At 45.9% G+C, this 25,234-nt stretch overlaps 1 long non-coding RNA gene across 1 annotated transcript; it reads right to left on the bottom strand.

Moving 5' to 3' along the window:
* Positions 1-23,375, bottom strand: LOC308587411. Its single transcript, XR_014008351.1, has 4 exons — positions 23,195-23,375; positions 14,163-14,285; positions 7,993-8,111; positions 1-3,212 (listed from the first exon to the last, which is right to left on the bottom strand). It is a non-coding gene; the product is annotated as an uncharacterized lncRNA (long non-coding RNA).
* Positions 23,376-25,234: the final 1,859 nt, after the last annotated feature.

Genomic DNA, 25,234 nt, shown 5'->3' with positions numbered 1-25,234 from the left:
AAAGAAAAGAAAGAAAGCAGGAAAAACATGCAACATTCCACTGAACGCTAAATAGCCACTTTCCTCCTAGGCACACTTCAGTCTCCAATGCCCCCAGCCGAGATGGCAAACTGTTTATACACTCTCAGATGCCTAAAGCGCGGCGCTCAACATTATTATTGAGTTGTGCAGAGGCAGCACAGAGGCAGCCTCTGTGCAAAGCGGCATCAAAGCACGAGAAATGTAAGGTCAGTTAAGGCTAACAGTGTGCAAAGGAGCCAGTACCTGGAGGGCAACCAGTTGGCTACCCTGGAGAGCTCCGCTGGTTAGAGCATGGGGCTGATGATGCCAAGCTTGCAGGCTCAATCTCCCAATGGTACAGCTGCATATTCCTGCATTTTCAGGGGTTTGGACTAGATGATCCTCAGGGTCCCTTCCAACTCTGCAATTCTATGATTCTGCCCCTGGCTCTCAACAGACCTCGACATCGGTCACTTTGCAAACCGCTTTGGGGTTTTCTTACAAGCGAGTGCCACACAAATGTTGTGGAACAAGCAATGCGCAAGTGCGTGGGTCGGCGCCAGCCCTGGTACTCATGCACATTCATCCTTCGCTGGCTGTAGCATTCGGGTGTGAGCGATCATCACAGCATAGGATTTCCACATCGCCCAGCACCAGCAGACACACAGCGAGGTCCATTCGCACGATCAGCTGGGAATCCTCACAAGCACCCCTAGAGTTAGCTAATGATGTGTGTGCAAAAACGAGCAAAAACACAGGCAAATACGAGGCATTTTAAGTTGGCTCAGAATGATGGTCCCCTCCCTCCCCACCCCTTTGCTAGACTTCGCTAAAGATTTTTCTTACTTTCCCCCCTAGAAAAGAAACATTCAGAGACGGCTTTAACTGCCCTTTGCATAAGAACGATGGCTTTGCTTGTGGAAGTTAAGAGGACACCCTCGTATAACATCTGTCAGTATTAGTCCTTCTTGAACTTAAGCTTTCTTTAAAATAAAAATAAAATAAAGTTACAACGTACAAATGCAAACAAAGAGATCCATATGCTTGCAAATGATGGATCCCATTAGGGCCCAACCCTTTGGATTGTTCTCCCGCGTAAACCCGAAGGAAATTCAGTAGGAGCCATAGAACAGCACAATACGGACTTCATCTCGGCAGTGCATCTTCAGGGAAATGTTGTGTCCTTTAATGCTGAATGATGCAACTTTCAAAGGTTCAGATAGAAACTTCCCTAGACCGGAAGGCACACCCACACTGCAGATGTAGGCAACATCTGCATCACACAATTAAAGCACTATCAGACCTCTTTGAACAGCCACAGCTTTAACCAAAGGAATCTTGGGAAGTGTAGTTTGCTAAAGGTGCTGAGACCCCTATTCTGAACTGTAATTCCCTGAGTGGTTTAACTGTCAAGCCCTCTTCCCAGGGAACTATGGGATTTATAACTCTGCAGGGGGAAACAAAGGCCTCCTAGGAAGTCGCAGCACCCTTAACAAACTACAGTTCCCAGGATTTCTTGGGACTGTTAAAGTGGTATAAATGCGCTTTCAATGTGTGGTGTGGATTCAGTCTTAAACTCGCTTCTTCTTGGAGTTTAATTTTGACGTAAGCCCAAAGGAAAGGCCCTGTTACTGCCTCCTACTGACTCTGCCTCCCTAGGGAACTGTGGGAATTGTAGTAGGAACTGATAGCAAAAACCTCAGCAAACTATAGTTCCCAGAGTAAAAATTGGTACAAATCTGCCATGAGCTTGTAGTGTCAATCGGGACTTGGTGCATTCCTCATTTTGAGTTCTGCGGCCTCTTGCACCCTCCTGTCTAATACTTCTCTTTGGCAATTTCACCACACACCATGGGCAGCAATGGCATCCTCACCAATCTTTGTTGATCTTTTTGCCATCTTCCTTTGTGTGACATGCTCAAGGGTCGTAGAAGACATTTCCTAAGCTTCAGCTGGCTGCCTTCATCAACTGTGAACACTGGGACAACTGCCTCGTATGGTTCACTGAATCAAACATATATTTGTCCCCCAAATCACACACACACACACACACACACACACACACACACACACACAACGACCTGCCAAAGCATTAATACTGATAAGCACCCTGCCACTGAACCGTCATATCAGTTTGACATGAACTCAAAGAGGATCTCTTAGAAAGCGGTGATCACGGGGCGAATGCGTTTTTCTGGCTCACCAAATTCACTGAAGTTACACAAAGTCAGAAGTGCCAAGCAAAACAAGGAACCATGCGTGCTGGCAAAGACAGCGAGCCAGCAAATGAATGGCTAAGCAGAACAATTTCAGAACAGTTAATAGCGTGGAATACCCTAAGCAAAAAAAGCGTGAAAAGGAATCCATATCTGTAACGGCAGAGAACCCTTCGGTGCCGAAGGACTCCCTTAAAATGAAAGCTTGTTTCTTGACCCTTTTGAGAAGTCAATCCCACCCGCCCTTTCTTATTCTCACCAAAAACCTCACTAACGGATTAGTCTCCTGTCGTCAGTTTACGTTTCCTAAGCAAGGGTGGTCTAGTTAAGCTGCTAATGTTAATTCATCTATATACATAACGGACAAATCGAAAAGCCACTGATCGCTGAGCACAAGATCTCTCTCTGCTTCTGAGGAACCTGACTATTGCACCAGTTCCAAGCAATGTTTGCAACCAAGCTGGCCGAAGCTCGCCCATCATTGCAGCCTAAGATGACGCACTAACCTTTGACCTCTCCCTACGGTTGCAGCTAGTGCCTCGCCGTAGCAGGCTAAGAAGCCCTCCTAGTCACTCAGAAGCAAAGCAGCCAGCAGGTCTACAAGAAAAGAAAGCACGACCGTTACTCCATCTTATAAATAAGCAACTGAGAATTCTGCTCCAGGTGGCCACTCGTGTAGCCCACTCCATAAATGGCATTCTCCGTAGGGTAAGGCACGATATGATACGAATGCAGCTCTTCGTAATAAAGGGATTGAGAACGGCATTCTTGGACCATGAACTTCAGCCGTTTTCGTGCATCCGCGTAGGCAGTCCGGCAGCACGGACTCCCCTTAAAGTATTCATAGCGTTCCCTCTCCGTTTCCAGGTGAATCTTCCGCAGCAGGTTGTTGATCAAGACGGACCGGCGGAGGTAGATCTCAGGATCTTCAAGGAACTGGAGCTTCTGCAGAGAAAGTTTCAAGATACAAGTCCGGTCTTCGGGCAGGATCAGGTGCTGAGGTGAGTTTAAAGGATAAATAGAGACCGTTAGCACAGAAAATGGGTGATATGATAGCCATGTTCAAATATATAAAAGGATGTCACATAGAGGAGGGAGAAAGGTTGTTTTCTGCTGCTCCAGAGAAGCGGACACGGAGCAATGGATCCAAACTACAAGAAAGAAGATTCCACCTAAACATTAGGAAGAACTTCCTGACAGTAAGAGCTGTTCGACAGTGGAATTTGCTGCCAAGGAGTGTGGTGGAGTCTCCTACTTTGGAGGTCTTTAAGCAGAGGCTTGACAACCATATGTCAGGAGTGCTCTGATGGTGTTTCCTGCTTGGCAGGGGGTTGGACTCGATGGCCCTTGTGGTCTCTTCCAACTCTATGATTCTATGATTCTATGATTCTATGAAAACTGATTTAGTAAATAACAGAAACATCAGATGTGTGGGATGCAATATAAGCAGTCAAATACAACATTTCCTGTTTGCCTAGAGTGGACATGCAGGGGAATGTTGGTCCAGCCCGTTGAACTTCCTGTTACACCTGGTCTGGAGCATCCTTCCTTTGCATGTGACCAGGTAGGTTGGCGTGACCCTTCCAGACCTAACAAAAGGTCCAGTCATGCTGCCACCTTCCTCTTTTGATGCCTTTTCTTGTCTTGGACTGCATGTGGGATGAGTTCCCATACGGGATGAACTCAAACCCTCTTCTGTAACTCTAAGCTAAAGCCTGCCTTCGGGGATCCAACTGTGAACTGAATGTGAGTAAACTTCTTATTACTTTTAAAAGAAGACTGTTGTGTCTGTATTCTTTTAGGGGGGGAATCAAAGGGGTCTTACCAGGAATAATAGAACTTAAGAGATTCTAACCAATCTGCAACTAGCTTCCTGCTGTGTAAAGAGGGGAATGTACTCTGCTGTATGAATAAACTCACTAGCGTGAGTTAGGAAGGATAATATTTAATCAATATATCCTCTCCTGCTACCCACAACATTCCCACAAGATGGTGAAGAAGACTGGATTCAAAACCTGTACAAAGGTGGGCCAAATTTGCACCCGATTCTCCCTCCGTTGAACTGCATCATGAGATGGAAGGGACCGTTAGGGTTATCTGGCCCAAAATCCTTCCTTTTCTCTGTCCTGAGGCTTCCAACATTCAGCCTCTCTGGGTTTCCATGAGTTTTAGTGTTATGAGAGAGGGGGAAACCGTTGTTCCCATCCACATTCTACATGCCATGCCTAATTTTACAAACTTCCACCATGTCACCATTTTCTCTAAACTATGAAGGCCCAAAATGCTGCAACCTTTCCATGTAGGAGAGTTGACCCACCTCCTTAATCATTTTGGTTGCCCTATTCCGAATCTCCCATCATCCCTGATCATTGGGCAGGTGGAATGAGGATGATAGGAGATAAAGTTCTACAACTTCTGGAGGACACTGGCTTGGGAAAGGTTATGGGACTTTGGATTTCTGCTTCAGGTGGAATGAAAAATTAAAGCAAACGGGGCCCTTCTGAATTCACTGGGAAGCAAATGCTATGAGTAACGAAGGCATTTCAGAACTTGTGTTTTTATTGTTTTGTGTGCTCTGTGCAAACCACTTAGAGGTCACTTTATGACAGAAAATAGTATATAAAAGCATCAAATAAATAAATAAATTTGGCCTCTCTATTGGACTGAAGGGACGCGGGTGGTGCTGTGAGTTAAACCACAGAGCCTAGGACTTGCCAATCAGAAGGTTGGGGTTCGAAAGCACGAAGTGCAAGTAGATCAATAGGTACCACTCCGCGGGAAGGTAAACGGCGTTTCCGTGCGCTGCTCTGGTTCGCCAGAAGCGGCTTAGTCATGCTGGCCACATGATCCAGAAGCTGTATGCCGGCTCCCTCGGCCAATAAAGCAAGATGAGTGCCGCAACCCCAGAGTCGTCCACAACTGGACCTAATGATCAGGGGTCCCTTTACCTTTAGCTATTGGATTGAATACCAACAAAGGTCCGTATAGTTAAAGCCATGGTCTTCCCAGTAGTGATGTATGGAAGTGAGCGCTGGACCATAAAGAAGGCTCATCACCGAAGAATTGATGCTTTTGAGTTATGGTGCTGGAGGAGACTCTTGAGAGTCTCTGCAAGAAGATCAAACCTATCCATTCTGAAGGAAATCAGCCCTGAGTGCTCACTGGAAGGACAGATCCTGAAGCTGAGGATCCAATACTTTGGCCACCTCATGAGAAGAGAAGACTCCCTGGAAAAGACCCTGATGTTGGGGAGGACTTCCGGGTTGGCGCCATCGCCGAATGGCGGACTCCCTCCGAGCTCTGGAGGGAGTCTGCTCGGCAGGGGTTGGGTCCTACCGCACCGGCGACGCGGGGACCCTCAAAAACCACGGGCACGGAGCCCGTGGACATGGGGACTTGGCTGGTACCGTCAGCGCCCTCCCGACTCGTGAAGGAGCCTTTTTAAAGGCTACGGATCGGGTGCCGGGGAGCGGCGTGGTACTGTGAGTCTATCGCTTCCCCTGCCGAGCGCAGCCGCATGCCATTCGTCGGAGAGCGCTGGCTTCTTCCATTGGAAATTCGGACATTTAACAACAACCCGTGAGTAATTGGGTAACCGGGTATAAAAGGAGAAAAAAAGGAATTTTTTTCGGATTCGGCACGAGCGGGGGGGATCTAAAAAGGAAGTCAGTCCCCTCCCTGATTGTAAACATGCTAAAACAAGGACTGAGAAACCAAGATCGATTCAGAAGTTTATTGCTGACAAAAATATCAATTCCACGATGGGATACTACAAGAATTGTGCTGGAGGAGAAAAGTCGAGGGCGAGAGGGAAAAGGCAACCCCCCCCCCCTGGGAACCGGGGCGATTCAGAGAACCTGGCGGAGAGAGATGGAGAGTTTGACAGCTGTCAAAGTAGCTGTCAAATCTTGAGAATACAAAGAGGACTTTGTTACAAGTATTTTGCTGGTTAATTTTGTTACAATTGGACATAAATATGGATACAAAATGTTGGGGGGGAAAGGAAACAACAACTTGACTTTTTGGATTAGAGGACACAAAGTTACTGCAACCCCCCTAGAGGGGCTTTGGGACATTACAAGTGGCGTATGTGGAAAACTACTCCGGGATGTGTACTGGTTTTAGCTCCTGGGAAAGTAGCAAAACTGAAATATTGTTTTGTCTACAGAGGTGACAACACAATAGAATCTTTCTATTGAAGCAAGGTAGGAACTGGACGTAAGTTTTTGTTCCTGAATAACAAACCTCTGTAGAGATACTAGATTTCGGAATAAGAATGGTTCTGCAGCTGAACAAGACAGAAACCTGAGAAAGTAAGAAACAAAAGAGCAAAGGACCAACTACGCCACGGAAAGAACAATGGGAGGAACAACAATGACCAAGGGAAATTAAAGGCCTCTATTAGACTGGATTTTTGAAGTTAAACATTATCAAAACAAGCAAATTTAAAGAAAACCGGCAAGATGGATTGAGGAAAATTTGGCTGTGGACTTAAGACCTCCAGGCCGACAACATACAGACTGATGGACATGGGGAATCCAAACCGGGGAAGGGAGGGGGAATTCTAGAATCCAAAGGCTATGTAACCAACTTTTGGAATCTTCTTCTATCTTCTATCTTTTATCTTTCTATATAACTTTGGTATTTTGATTTAACATGTTTTGGGGGGAAAAGGGGGAATTCGTGGAAGGAAACGGGGCAGACCTTGGGGGAAAAATCTTTGCTTTATTTTGTTAAAGATGAGGAGAGATGTTAGGATTGTAATTTAAATTGGCTAATAGGTACAACATATTAGGTTTAAATTAGGAATGAGAACTTGTGGAACCAACGCAGGGAAAGGGGAATACAGTCGGGAGGGGAAGGAGGGAGTCCCAGAAAGAAGGTTATGAAAATAAGGGTTTAAAATTGGTCTTTCTTTTTCTTTCTTTTCTTTATCTTTTCTATTTTTTCTATTCTGTTATTATTGGAAATTTTAATAAATATGATTATAAAAAAAAAGAAAAGACCCTGATGTTGGGAAAGATGGATGGCACAAAGAGAAGGGGACGACAGAGGACGAGATGGTTGGACAGTGTTCTCGAAGCTACAAACATGAGTCTGACCAAACTGCGGGAGGCAGTGGAAGACAGGAGTGTCTGGCGTGCTCTGGTCCATGGGGTCACGAAGAGTCAGACACGACTAAACGACTAAACAACAACATTGGATTGAAATTAGCTCTCTACAGCAATGTTGTAAATTAGAAGAAGAAGAGTTTGGATTTGATATCCCGCTTTATCACTACCTGAAGGAGTCTCAAAGCAGCTAACATTCTCCTTTCCTTTCCTCCCCCACAACAAAATAAAAAAATTCCTTCCTGTAGCACCTTAAAGACCAACTAAGTTAGTTCTTGGTATAAGCTTTCGTGTGCATGCACACGAAAGCTTATACCAAGAACTAACTTAGTTGGTCTTTAAGGTGCTACAGGAAGGAATTTTTTTATTTTGACTATGGCAGACCAACACGGCTACCCATCTGTAACTCCCCCACAACAAACACTCTGTGAGGTGAGTGGGGCTGAGAGACTTCACAGAAGTGTGACTGGCCCAAGGTCACCCAGCAGCTGCATGTGGAGGAGCGGGGAAGCGAACCCGGTTCACCAGATTACAAGTCTACCGCTCTTAACCACTACACCACACTGGCTCTCTTTGTTTGTTTGTCAAAATCTATTATCAGAGAGTTATTATTTTTCAGGGGTGGGGGGGAGGTCAATTATTTTTGATCTCAGAAGCATACTCACTTTTGGAAAATACCCCTGGTAATCCTGATGTAAATCTTCTTCTTCTTCTGCATATTTCCTCTTAAAATAGGCTACTTTCGACGTTGTTAAGGTATTTGTCGATACTTGGCTGGGACCTGCTGTGCAAAGAAGGAGGAGTTGTCATTAGGAATTGTGCTGTTGGCTTTCCGTACGCCTGTTTCCATTGGACTGTCGACTTCAGTTGTGTTTTATTCCCAGCTTTATTGTGTTAGGAAACATTTTTGATAAAGCAGGTTATAGATATTCTAAAGAAAGAAATATGGTTTGTTTTTGTTTTCAGAAGTAAAATCAATTTTTGTTGCATTTGGCAGCAATTTTCTACAATCACACGACATCCATTTGCAAGCAATTGCAACATGATCAGCTCTATGTATGGACCCAGCAGAACCGTGGAGGAAGCATATAATACGGGAGTTCCACCCCAGGTCTTTTTCCAGAGGAAATGGAATGTCATCTGCTGGAGCACTGGGGGAATTAACAAGACACCCCCTCTCAAAGGCTTGTTGGGAGGATTAAATGGAGAAAGGGAAGAACAATGTACAGTGGTACCTTGGTTCTCAAACGCCTTGGTACTCAAACAACTTGGAACCCAAACACTGCAAACCCAGAAATAAGTGATCTGGTTTGTGAACATTTTTCGGAAGCCGAACATGCTCCATTTTGAGTGCTACGCTTCCGTTTTGAGTGCCACACTTCTGTTTTGAGTATTACACTGAGGTCTGTCTGTTTTTGCTATTTATTTTGCGGTTTTGTTTTTGTGGCCCATTTTGTTTTTGCGGCTCATTTTGTTTTGTTTTTGTGGCTGTGTGGACCCCAGTCAGTCCAGCTACTGATTGACTGATTGTGTGACTGCAGTACATTGTTTATTGTTTTCCTTTCATGGACCGCTGGTCTTGTTAGATAGTAAAATTCATGTTAAATTGCTGTTTCAGGGGTTGTTTTTAAAAGTCTGGAACAGATCAATCCCTTTTTGCATTACTTTCTGTAGGAAAGTGCGCCTTGGTTTTGGAACGCTTTGGTTCTGGAACAGACTTCCGGAACGGATTAAGTTTGAGAACCAAGGTACCACTGTCTACTGCAATGAGCTCCTTGGAGGGAAAAAAGGTGATATATTAATGTAAGAAATGGATATATAAAAGCAAAAAGGAGGGGGAGGCGTCGGCCGAGAAAGCACTAGTACTGCCCTGTCTAATGCTGGGGAGGGGAAGAGAGGAGGAGAAAGGATTGGGAGGCAACAGGAGAGAGGACCATGCCATCAGCAGGAAGGCAATGCCACCAAACACCCACCTCAGGCAAAGCAATTATGGGATGTTAGCCCTGCACAGATGACTTACCTCACAGCTGTATGTTTTAAAAGATAGATTTCCCTTTCGGCACAAGGTGGCAGTGTTGACACATTGAAAAACCTTAGTAGGTGTTCCAGCCAAAACCAAAATAAAAGTATTTCCTCTCGCAGTCACATTCAGTTTAGCTACTTTATTTTATTTTTTATTTTAAAAATTCGATAAAACATTTAGCATTCAACGGTGCTTCCTTTTGTCCTTTCGAGCAGAACTCTCTTGATACAATGGCAGCAAAGGAACATAGCATCTCAGAGATGGGAGCAGAGACTAGTCTCAGAGAGCTTTCGGAAGCTGGTTGTCATGCATTTGAGAAGCCTCTGCTTAAGGGACGTGGGTGGCGCTGTGGGTTAAACCACAGAGCCTAGGACTTGTCAATCAGAAGGTCGGCGGTTCGAATCCCCGCGTCGGGGTGAGCTCCTGTTGCTCGGTCCCTGCTCTTGCCAACCTAGCAGTTCGAAAGCACATCAAAGTGCAAGTAGATAAATAGGTACCACTCCGGCGGGAAGGTAAATGGTGTTTCCATGCACTGCTCTGGTTCACCAGAAGCGGCTTAGTCATGCTGGCCACATGACCCAGAAGCTGTACGCCGGCTCCCTTGGCCAGTAAAGCGAGATGAGTGCCAAAACCCCAGAGTCGGTAACGAGTGGACCTAATGGTCAGAGGCCCCTTTTACTGCTTAAGGGATATGCTGACAACGGGGGTTTGCAAAGCCTCTTGCGTGACACTTTCCCAAAAAAAACCAAAAACCAGACAATCAGCTGGGTATGGAGCACTGGGAAGCATCATGCAAAGTACTCAGTAATAATAATAATAATAATAAATTTTATTTATACCCCACCCTCCCCGGCCAGAGCTGGGCTCAGGGTGGCTAACACCAGTAAAATTACAGTAAAATCATAATAGGGGGGGAAACCAATTTAAAATACAAGTTAAAATGCAATTTAAAATGCAGCCTCGCTTTAAAAGTAGCCCATAGATCAAAACCATAATGGGAGGGAAACATAAGGGTCAGACTGAGCCCAAACCAAAGGCCAGGCGGAACAGCTCTGTCTTCCCAGTACTTCCCAGGCGCTAAGATTAGGTCTTGCAAAGTGCTTTGTGCTGCATTTCTGAAGCACCTGACACTCTGCAATAATAAATCTGTCTTTATTGGGATTTCTCTCCCACCCCCCACCCCCCAACAGAGTTCCAGATTTGGAATTTGCTTGCTATCTCGCTCTCTGGTTTGTTGGGATTCCTAGAAAGGCCAAGGCAACTATCTCCTGTTTTATTTGGGGTTCCCCCCCCCCATCTCTGCCTTTAAAAGCAATCAATATGCAACCAGATAAGGTGGAGCGAAGCGAGAGGCAGCTTCTTACAAACCAAATCCGGAGGGCTTGGAGCCAAGCTGAAATTGACATTGATTTTCAGGAGGCAAAACAAGGCTGACATCATGGGATATATGGTGATGTTCTTGGCAGCCTCTGTTTCATAACCTAAAGTGAAGTGTGTGCACTTGCAGAGTGTGCCCTTGCCGTCGAATCTGTTGCCAGCCATCCGTCTTTGTTACACTTTTGCATTTTCAGTCTCCCTTGGGGCGGGAGGTATAGAGCAAGGATGAAAGCTGTTCTGATGCATGAACAGAAAGGTTGCCAAATGACCAGGGATAAAATGGTTGGACTGGGGTTCTATTTTCTTTCTTTCTTTGCTCGTTTGGCCTCAGGGCCTCTTGTCAGAATCCATGTGCAGAAGCCAGATTTTTCCTTTATTTTTTTTTATTAAAGATTTTCTTGTTTTACAGAAGTGTAATGTCTCTCATATTTTTTCCATGTAACATTTTTACAAATCCGTTTCATTTGTTGAGACATTGGGGGAGAAAAAAATGGGGGTGGAGGGAGGGAAGATGGGTGGGGGTGGGGTCGGGTGGCGATGTTTCTATTATGCTTAATGTACGTAGGGTTTGGTGTCAGTGTTGCTTGTGCTGTTCACTTGTGTTCCTTTGGTGGTGAGAGAGGTTGGGGTTGGCCTAGGATGTGGTTGTTTGTTTGTGGTTGGCTGTGGTGATCTTTGTTTTCGTGTGTGAGTGGGGTGGGTGGGTGTTTTGGATCAGGTTAGCCATATTGATTTGTATGCTGTCGGTGGATTGTTGTCATTGTCTTGTTGGGCTGTGTATGTGATAAAGGGGAGCCATACCGGGGTAAAGTCATCTTCTTCTGTTTGTCCCCGTGTCAGTTTCAGTTTATTGGTTAATTTTTCTAGTAGGGCTGTTTCCCATACTATTTGGTACCATTGGTCCATGCTTACTCCTGACAGGTCTCTCCAGTGTCTGGTTATGGTGTTTCTGGCTGCTGAAAGTAGGTGGGTTATGAGTTCTTTGTGGTGTAAATGGGCATTGTTGTCTTGGAAGATGCTTAGTAGGGCCAATCAGAAGCCAGATTTTTGAAGGAAAAGTCGACAGAAACGTTTTCCTTTACCATGCATATTTGTGAGGCACACACACACATTATTATTATTATTATTATTATTATTATTATTATTATTATTATTATTATTATACCACCCTATACCCAGGGGTCTCAGGGCAGTTCCCAAAATAAAATCAAGAGATAAAACCACAAAAGATATAATAAAAATAAAAGCAACAACCCAATGGCCCTCCCCCCACAAAAAGCCACATTTTAAAAAGGCATAGGATGTCAGTCAGATCAACCAAAGGCCTGGTTAAAAAGGAATGCTTTTGCCTGGTGCCTAAAGGGGTATAGTGAAGGCACCAGGTGAACTTCCCTGAGGAGAGCATTCCACAGACAGGGAGCCACTGCAGAGAAGGCCCTGTTCTCGTGTTGCCACCCTCTGGACCTCTCGAGGAGGAGGCACATGAAGAAGGGCCTCAGAAGATGATCTCAGGGTCCAGGTAGGTTCATATGGAAAGAGGTGGTCCTTTGAGGTATTGCGGTCCTGAGACATCTGGGACTCAGCTACACGGGTCAATTATAATGTTATAACTGCGTTATAAAAATGTGACATGAGATGGCGCTGTAGAGCTGGAATCCAAAGTGAATGGTAAATTGCTTTGGGACCTTTGATGGTGTTTTTTTATATCTGTGTAGATCCAGCCCCGGCAATGAAGGCTGGTCTAGTAGTGCAAACAGGAAATGGCCCCACCATCTTTAGACCTCCTTGGTCTCTGTGTTGGCCCTTGAAGAACTCAGCAGAGAGCAGGAGAATGGGAGGAAAACTTCGACTCCTATCAGACCCAACCAGCATGGTCAATGACCAGGGCAGATGGGAGATTGTAGTCCAACAACATCCACAGAGTCTAACCTGCCTCTGCCATTGAAATATACTCGGAGTCGAGAGTGGGTTTCACACTCTTTATTCAGCTCATAGTGGTGAGGAGGAATGGAAGTTTCCCCAGAATGTCTGCCTTATATACATTATTTACACAATGGACCCCACGTGATTGGCTAATTCCAGGATTCTCCTGTAGGCCAATCAGGTTGCGGATTCTCTTCCACCTGGAGCTGGATTGGGTGGCTCCTGTGGACCAATCAGACTGCTGCATTCTGGATCCTGTTGTTCTAGGACCAATCAGACTGCTGCATTCTGAATCCTATTGTTCTAGGGCCAATCAGACTGCTGCATTTTGGATCCTATTCAACTCAGTACATAACAGCCATTCACCGTGCTATATTCTGGGAGCGAGCCCCATTGAACCAGGTAGGTCCATAGGTAGGCCTCTCTTCAAATGAACCAATGTGGACCCTGAGATCACCTTCTGAAACCCTTCTTTGTGTGTCTCCTCCGCAAGAGGTCCAGACATTGGCAACACAAGAATGGGCATCTTCTATGGTGACTCCTCATTTGTGGAATGTTCTCCTTAAGAACACCTTCAGTATAAACCTTTAGGCTCTAGACAAAAACATTCCTCTTCAACCAGATATTTGGCTGGTTGACACCCCATGCCCTTACAAATGTGTTGTGGGAGGGGGGATGATTGGTTTGTTTTTTGTTCCTTATTATGTATTTTGAGTTTCCTATGTTGTAATTTCATTTTGTGAACCACCCTAGATCTATAGAAATACAGATTTTAACAAAAACAACCACCACAACAGCTTGGCGTGGGTTTATGTCTGAGCAGAAATGTCTAAGATCGGTCTGGCGGTGGGCTGTTTCCCTGACTTGTTCTTTCTATCCAGATTTTAAAAGGGGTGGCATGCAAGGATATTTGAACTATTTTTAACCTAATCACGACACCACCACAAAAATTGGCAGCGAAAGCGGGCCTTTTTATAGGAGTGGGTTTGGAAGGCTTCAGGATGCTCTGAGCTTAAGCTAAACCGCAGTGATTTATTTACAACTTTGGGGAGGACGACTGAGAAAAACCAATTCAATTAATACTTGGCACTTTTCGTAGCTTATTGGAGCATCAAATATAACATTAATTTAAAAGCGGAGAATACTAAGCAAGATAGGCTAATTCTCTGACTGGACACAAGGCAGCAGTTTCCTGTGTTGTAAGTAAGAAAGTGGTTATAAATATATTAACAAATCCTACAAACTGAGGAGCCAGGATAGAGTCGGTCACGTTAAAGGGGCAAGTGGCACCTTATTGGCTCTCCTGTGTCACCTGATCACAGCTGGGGTACAGCCTGCAGTACCACCGTGTGCCCATCTGCAGTGGTGGCACTGTAGAGCAGCTGAGATGAGACCATCATGTGGGTGCAGTAAGTAAGCTGAGCCCTGAGACCGGAGTCTTGTCTCCAGCACAGCTGGTTACAGTGTTGTCATTCTTCAGCGTTGCGCTTTCATTAAAGCAATTTGTCATACCTCGTAATGCCAAATCAGTCCACAGAGCGCCTCTCTACGGTGTTTTCAGCAGCCCTGATGAGTTTCTCCCTCCACACAGGCTCTGCTCGCATCGCTTCCCACGCAGTTCTGCTGAACAAACACCTGTTCGATTGAATCGAGGAGAGAGGGAGGAGCAGGGGAGAGGATAGAAAGGGGAGAGGTAGAGAAAAAGAGGGAAGCATGTCAGAGCATACACCTGGATGTGTTGCATCAGCCCAGGACAAACTCTCGTCATTGTAATAATAATAATAATAATAATAATAATAATAATAATAATAATAATAATAATAATTTGTTAAATACCCGGCCTATCTGGCCAGGTCTCCCCAGCTACTCTGGGCAGCTTCCAACAGAATATTAAAAGCACGATAAAACATCAAATGTCTTCTAAAAGTCAGATACAGTGGTACCTTGGGTTAAGGACTTAATTCATTCTGGAGGTCTGTTCTTAACCAGAAACTGTTCTTAACCTGAAGCACCACTTTAGCTAATAGGGCCTCCCACTGCTGCCGCGCCGCTAGAGCATGACTTCTGTTCTCATCCTGAAGCAAAGTTCTTAACCCAAGGTACTATTTATGGGCTAGCAGAGTCTGTAACCTGAAGCGTCTGTAGCCTGAAGCGTCTGTAACCTAAGGTACCACTGTAGTTGTTTATTTCCTGGACATCTGGTGGGAGGGCGTTCCACAGGGCAGGTGCCACTGCCAAGAAATCCCTCTGCCTGGTTCCCTGTAATTTCAATTCTTGCAGTGAGAGAACCGCCAGAAGGCCTTCGGAGGTGGATCTCAGTGTCCGGGCAGAATGGAGATGCTCCATTCTGGTGGAGATGCTCCTTCAGGTATACTGGGCCGAGGCCATTTAGGGCTTTGAAGGTCAGCACCAACACTTTGAATTGTGCTCGGAAACATGCTAGGAGCCAATGTAGGTCTTTCAAGACTGGTGTTATATGGTCCTGGTGGCCGCTCCCAGTCACCAGTCTAGCTGCCACATTCTGGAAAGCAATACCATGAAAATGCCTGCTATTCAGGTGCCTTGTTTCCTGAAGTCTCAGGGCAACAGAAGACGCTTAGGTCCAAGGATGTGCTGCCCTTCTTCTGATAGGAAATGTTCTGCGGGGTGGGGGAGAAAAAAGGAGGGTTCAAGGAGGATCAATTGGAGCGGGGAGTGAGAAATATCCCAATTTTCATCTGAGGAACGTTGGAGGGTATAGACCAGTTGGATCATGGCAAAGGCCCATCTAGTCCACCAGCCTGTTCTCACAATGGCCAACTGGATGACCATATAAGCCTGAAAGCAGAATCTGTGCCTTTAAGAGCATCCTGCCTACAGCAGTGGAGCACAGCCATTGTGGCTAGTAGCCATTGATAGCTCTTTTCTCCCTGAATTTGCCCCATCTGCTTTTAAAGCCATCCAACCTGATAGCACATCGCCTTGCCAACAAAGGTCCGTATAGTAAAAGCTATGGTTTTCCCAGTAGTGATGTATGGAAGTGAGAGCTGGACCATAAAGAAGGCTGATCGCCGAAGAATTGATGCTTTTGAATTATGGTGCTGGAGGAGACTCTGGAGAGTCCCATGGACTGCAAGAAGATCAAACCTATCCATTCTGAAGGAAATCAGCCCTGAGTGCTCACTGGAAGGACAGATCCTGAAGCTGAGGCTCCAATACTTTGGCCACCTCATGAGAAGAGAAGACTCCATGGAAAAGACCCTGATGCTGGGAAAGATGGAGGGCACAAGGAGAAGGGGACAACAGAGGACGAGATGGTTGGATAGTGTTCTTGAAGCTACCAGCATGAGTTTGACCAAACTGCGGGAGGCAGTGGAAGACAGGAGTGCCTGGCGTGCTCTGGTCCATGGGGTCACGAAGAGTCGGACACGACTAAGCAACTAAACAACAACAAAATGCACTGGGTTAAAAATGTACTTCCTTCTGTCTGCCCTCAAGCTTTCCCCTTGCCCGCACAGGCTAGTTTAGGAATTGTGGAGATCTTTCTTTGAAACAGTAGAAGAACTTCAGCTGTGGGCCTGTGGGATGGTCCAGAGGCCACACTGTCCCTGGAGCCTTCAGGGTTGGCTTTTGGTGGCACCTCTGCATGGCGTTCAAGTCTCAGAAGAAAGCTGAAGAATCCCGTGTGGTTTATATGTGATGGGAAGTTCTCCATTGTCAGACATGCAAGTTTCAAGACAGTTGTCGAAGTTCGCAAAGATTTAGCTCACCTGGCGATTTAGCTTCTCAAGTCCCAGGCTATGGGGTAGAACCCCAAATAATTAGAGTGCACAGGTGGTCATGACTCAATTTCTAAAACTCCAAGTCTCCCACAAAAATGGCAAAATGGGGCAGAGAGAGAGAGAGAGAGATGTTTACCATGTATAGGAACCAGAAGAGTCTTCCAGCAATTGGCAAAAAGTTGACAAGCTGGAACCCAAGACGATCAAGGGTGTGGAAACCAAGCCCTATGAGGAACTGTTGAAGGAGTTGGGTGTGTTTAGCCTGGAAAAGAGGGCACTGGGATACAATAGGATAGCCATCTTCAAATATCTCAAGGGCTGTCCCAGGGGAGATGGAGCAAGCTGGTTTTCAACTGCTCTGGAGGGTAGGGCCCGAATCAAAGGAGTCCAATGATGAGAAAGGAGATTCTGACTCAACATTAGGAAGATCTTCCTGATAGCAAGAACTGTTTGACTGTGGAATGGATAACCTTGGAAAGTGGTGGACCCTCTTGGAAGTTTCTAAACAGAGGCTTGGGTGTCCATCTGTCAAGAATTCTTTAGCAGTGATTCCTGCAATGCTGGACTAAATGACCCTGGTGGGTCCTTTCCAACCCTACAGTTCTGTGATTCTATGGAGGCTGCCTGTGCTAATTTATACATTTGGGTGAAAATTTAGAAACAGGGGTTCTAGGATTTAAATGACAACGCAATGCAATTCCGACGAAAGAAGAATGGCAGACAAAGTTAATGGATTATGCAGAATTAGATAAAATGACAGGAAGGATTCGAAACCTGTGGGACCAGAGATTTACAGAAGATTGGAAGAAATATACAAACTATTTGAAGAGCAACTGTATTCATCAAATTACGCTAGTAGGACTACAAGAAGTTTTGTTAAGAGAAATGTATGAAGCATTGCAAAGTAGAGAAAGAATAGAGATATTAGTTATGAGTTAAATGTAATTGTGGAAGTAAGAAATGTATATTTATTGAATAAATTGGAAAATTTTCAGATGTGATTGATGGAAGTAAAAAAAAAATGGTATAAGATATGAAAATATATTTAATTACTGTTGAAAATGATATGCCGAAAAACTAATAAAAAAATAATATTTTAAAAAAATAGCAATGCAATGCAACTCACCTCTCCAGGTGCTGCTAACTGCTGATGTGCAAGTTCAAGATCCTGCCCCCATTTCTCACTCCTTTGGTTTCTTTTTCCCTATTGGCTTAAGCCAGACTCACAATAGACAGCCTTTGAAATACAGGATTCTTTCAGAGAAAGAACTGTCCTCCGCAAAGCAGGGCATGCAATTACTCTAGCGCCAGCCAGCCATGCCCTGGCTCAAGATACTCCATTTCATTCCACTTCCTCCCCCCATTTTCCTCCCCCATGCTCAGCATTCCGTGGCTACTGAGCATGCCCAGTATTCATCAGTTTCCTCTGCAACCCACAGGGCTCCTCTAAAACCTTCCTCTTCTGCATGGGACGCGCCATTTCGGGTTCATAAGGACAGGTTACCTCTTTCAAGATACGAAGGCTATGTTTGCATACGAGGCTGGCCCCATCTGGCAGGTGTTGTGTGGCCCAAGAGATGCTCAAAAACTCCATTACATTTGCCAAACCAGACAAGCCCCCAAACCCATCAGTTGACCAAGTTCCAAACACGAAGAGCGGGGTGCATTCAACATGGTACACCCCAAACTTCACACTGGTCTTCAGTGTTGATTTCTCTCCCTCACTACCCCCCGGCACGACTCTTTTACAAACCTGGACCTGGGTTCAAATGTGACCTCAGGCAGAAATCGGCCTCAGGCAGGTCTCCTCACCCCACCCCACCCCAGCTCTAAAAGGAAACATAGGCCTGGTCCCTCACAGGGTAACTGTGCAAAGGGAGCTTTGCAAAAAGTTCTTGGCGAATGAACTCTTCAACCTCAAACCTATTGATCTGGAAGGAAGTCCCATTGATTTTGATGGCACCACTTAAGTGTGGTTAGGAAATCAGCTGGGGGAAGAGGGGGCGGAATGCTGCGTATACATAATTAATCCTAATTGCAGAGGGCCCTGGAAGACCCTGCTCCACAATCCATCTCTTGTTCTTCCGCTGGAGAGGACAATTTGGGGGAGTCTATTAAACACCTCTAAAGTATTGGATGAGGACCATAGTGCCGCCACTCATGTTCAGGAGACATTGTAAGCAGATGGATTAAAGATCTGTCATGTACACGACAAAGGCGGCAAGAGTCTTAATAGCACAAGGATGGAAGAATGAAGAAATCCCGACCAAAGAACTGTGGCAAGAGAAACTGATGGACTATGCAGAATTGGCAAAATTGATGCACAAACTACGTGATAAGGACAACCGTGACTTTAAAGAAGAATGGGAACCTTTTACAAAGTACTTAAAGAAACAACAAAAAGAACTGGACTCCTTGGCAGGTTTTGAATAAACATACACAAATTTATGATTGGTAACATATGGATAGATAAATTAAGGATCTTTATAATTTTATAATATGCAGAGAAGAACATGTGCTGAAAAACCAGAGAGAGGAGCTGAGGGAAGTCTGGGGGGGGAGGGTTTTGTTTTTCTCTTGGGGGAGGGGGAAGGAAAAATAGGGAGGGAAATGAGTATGATATGTTTTTGATAAACTGTTATGTTGAAATTCCTAATAAAAAATATTTTTTAAAAAAAGATCTGGGTGCTCTGAGATGTGGTGCTGCCAAATGCACTTTTCCCTAAGACAGGTATGGGGAATATTTCCAACCTTAAAGGTAAAAGGTAAAGGACCCCTGACAGTTAAGTCCAGTCGCAGACCTTACAGTTATATTATTCTGTGATGGGCTGGTTGATGGGCCTACTGATCTCTGCCAGGCTGATATAAGACCCTCAGCTGATGCCCTGCATTGACCATCCAGACAAAAGCATCGCAATGTGTTTCCCTTTACTAGCACGGTCTCTTAAAACAATGTTTAAAAGTCTGGATTTCTTAAGCGCACCAGCATGCCTTCACAATGAAGTCGCTCTGTACATTGATTGCCAAGGCACATTTCCTTCCAAAGTATCTCACAGAATCATAGAACGGTAGGGTTGGAAGGGACCCCAGGGGTCATCTAGGTTGTTTTCTGCTGCTCCAGAGAAGCGGACACGGAGCAATGGATCCAAACTACAAGAAAGAAGATTCCACCTAAACATTAGGAAGAACTTCCTGACAGTAAGAGCTGTTCGACAGTGGAATTTGCTGCCAAGGAGTGTGGTGGAGTCTCCTACTTTGGAGGTCTTTAAGCAGAGGCTTGACAACCAGATGTCAGGAGTGCTCTGATGGTGTTTCCTGCTTGGCAGGGGGTTGGACTCGATGGCCCTTGTAGTCTCTTCCAACTCTATAATTCTATGATTCTATGAACCCCCTGCAATGCAGGAATCTCAGCTAAAGCATCCACGACAGATGGCTGTCCAACCTCTGCTTAAAAATACATCGGAATTCTACCCTCTGCAAACTTTGATGTGGAGCACAGGGCGGGCACCCTCTTCACTTTTGGAAAATTTGCTGGATATACTCAGGAGACTTGGTCATCCCAATTGGCGTGTGCTGCTAATGACGAGCCCATTTTTAAATGCTTAAAATCCTGCCAATCAGCTGTTTGCTCAGGAGAGGAGAATGGGAAGGGCTGAATCCAGACACTCCCCACCCCCAGCCTCCTCCAGCAACCCAACAGTGGGATTTGAGTGTTTTTCATAAGGAGTCCCACAGTATTGGTTGCATGCCAAACAACATTTAGTTGTGCATACAGCCTCTCATCTGTGCAGCTACAGATAAGCATGTCAAAACTATGCCCCTAGAGCAGGGGTAGGCAACCTAAGGCCCGGGGACCGGATCCGGCCCAATCGCCTTCTAAATCCGGCCCACGGATGGTCCGGGAATCAGCGTGTTTTTCCATAAGTAGAATGTGTCCTTTTTAAAAAAAATGCATCTCTGGGTTATTTGTGGGGCATAGGGATTTGTTCATTTTCCCAAAAAAAATATAGTCCGGCCCCCCACGTGGTCTGAAGGATGGTGGACCAGCCCACAGCTGAAAAAGGTTGCTGACCCCTGTCCTAGAGAGATCAAGCCCCAGATATCTGCATTTGCTAAGATGGTCTGTTTTTATTTCAACATTTGAAACTTGATAGGATGTGAAGATTGAAATCACAGCGTATTTTATTTCTGACTGCCTCCGAGAGTCAAAATGCAGGTGCATTTTGTTTTTGATTGATGGTTTGCTGTAGAATTTAGTATCTGACAGTATTTATCACACAATATAGAATGGCATTTTGCATTTGACACCTGATGAAACTTCATAATTGATACCTGCCAAAATTGAAAACAATTAAGAGGCACCAATGAAGGACTCCAGCGGCAATAATTCCGGCAAAGGATGAATGAAAACTTGGAAAATTTGCTGAGTTTTTGAATGATTTTATTCATGCACCATGCTGCAGAAGGTCTTGATGGATTGCTCACACCCAGCCTTTGCCTTTTGTGTATAATTGATTAACTATTGTTTAATCAATTGATCAAAAAGTAATATGGATGAAATCCCCACGATTTATGAATGTTTAAAGCACTTCACGTGCATTATCTTCAGTGATCTCACAAGAACCCTGCAAGGTATGTTAGCATTATTATCCTATTGCAGATGAGCGTCTGAGGAATGAAGGGCTAAATTGAGATTCCTGCATTGAAGGGGGTTGGACTAGATGGCCCTTGGGGTCCCTTCCAACTCTACAATTCTATGATTAATTGTTGAGGGGGCTTCCTAGCTCATAGGACGCTGTCTTATACCAAGTCAAACCACTGGGTCCATGTAGCTTATTATTTTGTACACTGGCAGTGGCTCTCCCAGACATTCCCAGTCCTGTCTGAAGATGCCCAGGACTGAAGTTAGGACCTTCTGCATCAACACAGATGCTTTTTTGCTAAGCTACAGCGTTTCCCCGATAAGTCACACACTCTAAGGCACTAAATCATAATTGCTCTATCTATCTAATTTCTCCTGTAGGTATAGATAGATCGCTATGTATAAGTGCAGAGAATGCCTGCTGAATGGAGGAAGCACAGAAACACGGGGTAGTGTCGATTCAAAGGCGCCAAGAGAAAAACTGCAGACAGACAGCTCATTTTTCATTAATTCGCTGCAAAGTGTTATGGCGAGCCTTTCTAGTTTATATATATTTTAAAAGTGGCATGTGGAGCAAAGTAAGGACAACGACAACAAATGACCGCAGCGGAAATGAGTGGAATCTAAAACTATAAAATAAAAGATTAAATCTTAAGGAATCGAACGCACTGCCCGGAGAATAGGCATCATCTCTAAACAATGCCAGAGAATAAGCCTCAGCTCCAGTCACAAAACGGGTATTTTGATCTGCGCCTAATCCCTCCATATTGGCACGTATATGAGCTCTCTATATATAGACAGTTATTTCATCCAGGGAGGAGGCTGCTTCACATGGATGAGAACTTTTAGTAGTGTTTCTATGGTTACTTTTCAGAGTTTCGAACACTCGAGGCTGACAAGGTGGGGTTGTGTTGGGGACTCTCCAGAACAACAACAAAAAAATGAGTATCTGGGTGGGGTGAGCAAGGAGTTGCAAATTGGCTCCGGAGTGAGTATGAATTTACACACACACACACACACACACACACACACACACACATCTGGTCTTCTCCTTGCCACCACCTCGCTCCTCCTTCTTCCCCATATGACTGGATCTCTCCAGGGGCAAAGAGGGAAACTTCCTCCAAGCCATCAAGCATAAGGTTACCAGACGTCCCCGTTTCCCGGGGACAGTCCCTGGATTTACAAATCAGTCCCCATACAAAATCCTATCATTCCTACTCAAGTTGAAAAGTGTCCCTGGATTCATTGAAAAAAATCTGGTATCCTTAATCAAGCAAACACCTTCCAGCAAACATATACAGGAAGACCACAAGGTTAAAACGAGGGAGAAAAACAAAAGTCACCTCAACTGTCAAGAGGGGGTTCATTTTGACTGAGATGCTGGTCACAGGATGTCATAGCCAACGATGGCATTTCAGCACCCAAGGAAAAGCCCAAATTGGGGTGCGCCCCCTCTCTGCGAGGGAAGAAGGGGTGAGAGAAGAGTGACATCAGGGAGAAGGCGGGAGGGAGATCAACACTGTGATCTGCTGCCCCTGGGGATCTGCCACCCAAGGCGGTCGCTCACCTGGCCTCATGCATGGGCCAGCCCTGGTCTAGCTGACTTGAAGACATATCCTTGAACAGTGACTCTGAGAGGTTATAGGGCGGATGAAGCCCCCCTGTTCTTAGCTGGGGAACGCTTCGGCCTTGGTGAGGAGAAGAAGAGCACACACATTGCAGGGGAAATGACCCAGGTTCGGTCCCTATCCTATCCTAAAAGATATCAGGTACCAGGGTAAAGGGTCTCCCCGCCCCACTCCCGGCTGCCAGTCAAAGGAAAGGAGGCGATGCTAAACTGAGTGAGCCCAAACTGGGTTTGAGCGGTCCAAATAGCCCAGTTAGGCACAAACCAGCTCCATTTCTTCGCCTCGATACTTTCCCCACCCTCGGGCGCCTGGAAGCTTTGCCCCGCGTTGCGCGCTTCCTCGGCGGAGCTTGGGGAAGTCTGTGCATGCTCAGAAGCACTCTTGCCAGCGCCGAGCTCCGGGAGCGCACGAGGAAGCAGACGGGGGAGACTCGGTCCCGGTGAGGACTAAGCAGCCTAAAGCTCAGAACAAGAAAACGGGGAGAAAAGGAGTCGGGATCGCCCGGTTTACCTTCCCAGTCGCTGCAGGAGCGCACATGCCAGAGAGGTGCGGGGTGCTGGCTGGGGCGGTGGGGGGGCTGCCTCCTCTTTCCCACGCTCCCGTCGGCAAAAAAATAGCCTCTCCCGTGGCTGCAACAAGCCAGCCCAGCTCCTGCGGGTCCCTCCAGTCACTGTCGAGCTCATCGCCTCCCTCTCTCCCCAGAAGCAGGGAGGCGGTCGCCCAGATGTTCCCTTCCTTCCCGGATTGGTCCAGAGGGAAAAGATGTTGGGCTCGTTGCTAGGCGAGTTGCTAAGAGGCGGTGACGCTCTCGCAGCATCTCCGGAGCGGCTCGAGAGCCCTCGCCGAATGTCCTGCTGAGATGCTCAAGAGGCGGGGAAGGAGAGTTTTTTTTTGGGGGGGAGGAGCACACTCGGCCCCCAGCCCAGTGGGAACGCAGGGACGGTGGGAGGCGGGAGGGAGGGGAGGGGCTGGTTAGTTGTGGGGATGGAGCCAGCGAGGCAGAACCATAGAACTGTAGAAAGGATCACCCAAAGGTCATCCAGTCCAACCCCGGTAAAGCAGGAAAAGTGGCTTGTGGGATAAGGAAAGGGGGAGGGGGCATTACGACGGGCGGGTGGAGGTGTTCAGGTGTATTTATTTTTGCTCACATTCATTTATTTAACAGATTTATCTACCAATATTATTTTTTAAAAAAATCCTGTTTACATGAAATTGGTATTTATTCTTAAAATAGCAAGAAAGCTTTGAAAATAGGAGACGTAATGGGTGGGATTCACATGACCAGCCCCATCCAGTGGCGTGGCGTGGGGGGTTCAGGGGGGGCCGGCCGCACCGGGCGCAACCGGGGGTTAGGGTTAGGGGGCGCAAATCCACGGGTTAGGGGGCGCAAATTACTTGCCTTGCCCCGGGTGCTGACAACCCATGCTACGCCACTGGCCCCATCAGCAGATACCCTGGTCAAGGATTTCTGCTCCTCCAACTGAGCTTTGCACAAACACCCCTCGTCTCCACGCACGTGCTCCCTGAGTCCCCTGAAATCGGCTGCGATAGGGTCAGGACAACCCCCAGAAACAGGAACACAGTGCAGGGAGGAGAGAGAAAATCCTTCCATCTGGAAAGCTGAAATGTTTGCGCACAGGGAATGATTAGAAGAGTGCAACACTGCATTCCAATTATATTTTTCTAGTAAGTTTTATATACTGCATATTTTTTTTAAAAAAAATATCTAAGTGGTTATCATAAAATGTCACACACTTTTAAAATCAATTAAAACAGACTTTAAAATAGCAAACATTATATGCTTATTTACATATATATATTGCATAATAATAATAATAATAATTCCAAAGCAGTTTGTTTTTTATATTGCATTCATATTCTACCTTCCCGCCCCCCAAGGAGCTTAACTAGGCATACATGGTTCTCCCCATCCTCATTTGTTCACCACAACAGCCCTGTGAGGTAGGTTAGGCAGAGAGGCAGTCACTGGCCCAAGGTCACCCAGTGAGCTTCATGACTGGGTGAAGATTTGAACCCTGGTCTCCCAGGTCCCAAGGGACGCGGGTGGTGCTGTGGTCTAAACCACTGAGCCTCTTAGGCTTGCCGATCGGAAGGGCGGCGGTTTGAATCCCCGTGACGGGGTGAGCTCCCGTTGCTCGGTCCCTGCTCCTGCCAACCTAGCAGTTTGAAAGCACACCAAAAAGTGCAAGTAGATAAATAGGTACCACTCCGGCGGGAAGGTAAACGGCGTTTCCATGCGCTGCTCTGCTCCGCCAGAAGCGGCTTAGTCATGATCCGGAAGCTGTACGCTGGCTCCCTCAGCCAATAAAGCAAGATGAGCGCCACAACCCCAGAGTCGGCCATGACTGGAGCTAACAGTCAGGGGTCCCTTTACCTTTACCTCCCAGGTCCCAGTCCAACACTCTAACCACTACCCTGCACTGTCTCTCTTTACATAGAATGATATAAAACATTGTTCAAAAGCAAGCTTTAGAAACAGTGAACGTAATATATTTAGTTACCAAGATTTACATGCCACTTAAAACTATT

The sequence above is a fragment of the Podarcis bocagei genome (assembly GCF_964188305.1).
Source record: "Podarcis bocagei genome assembly, chromosome: 1".
NCBI classification, from domain to species: domain Eukaryota; kingdom Metazoa; phylum Chordata; class Lepidosauria; order Squamata; family Lacertidae; genus Podarcis; species Podarcis bocagei.
This window is presented reverse-complemented; position numbering and strand designations above follow the sequence as displayed.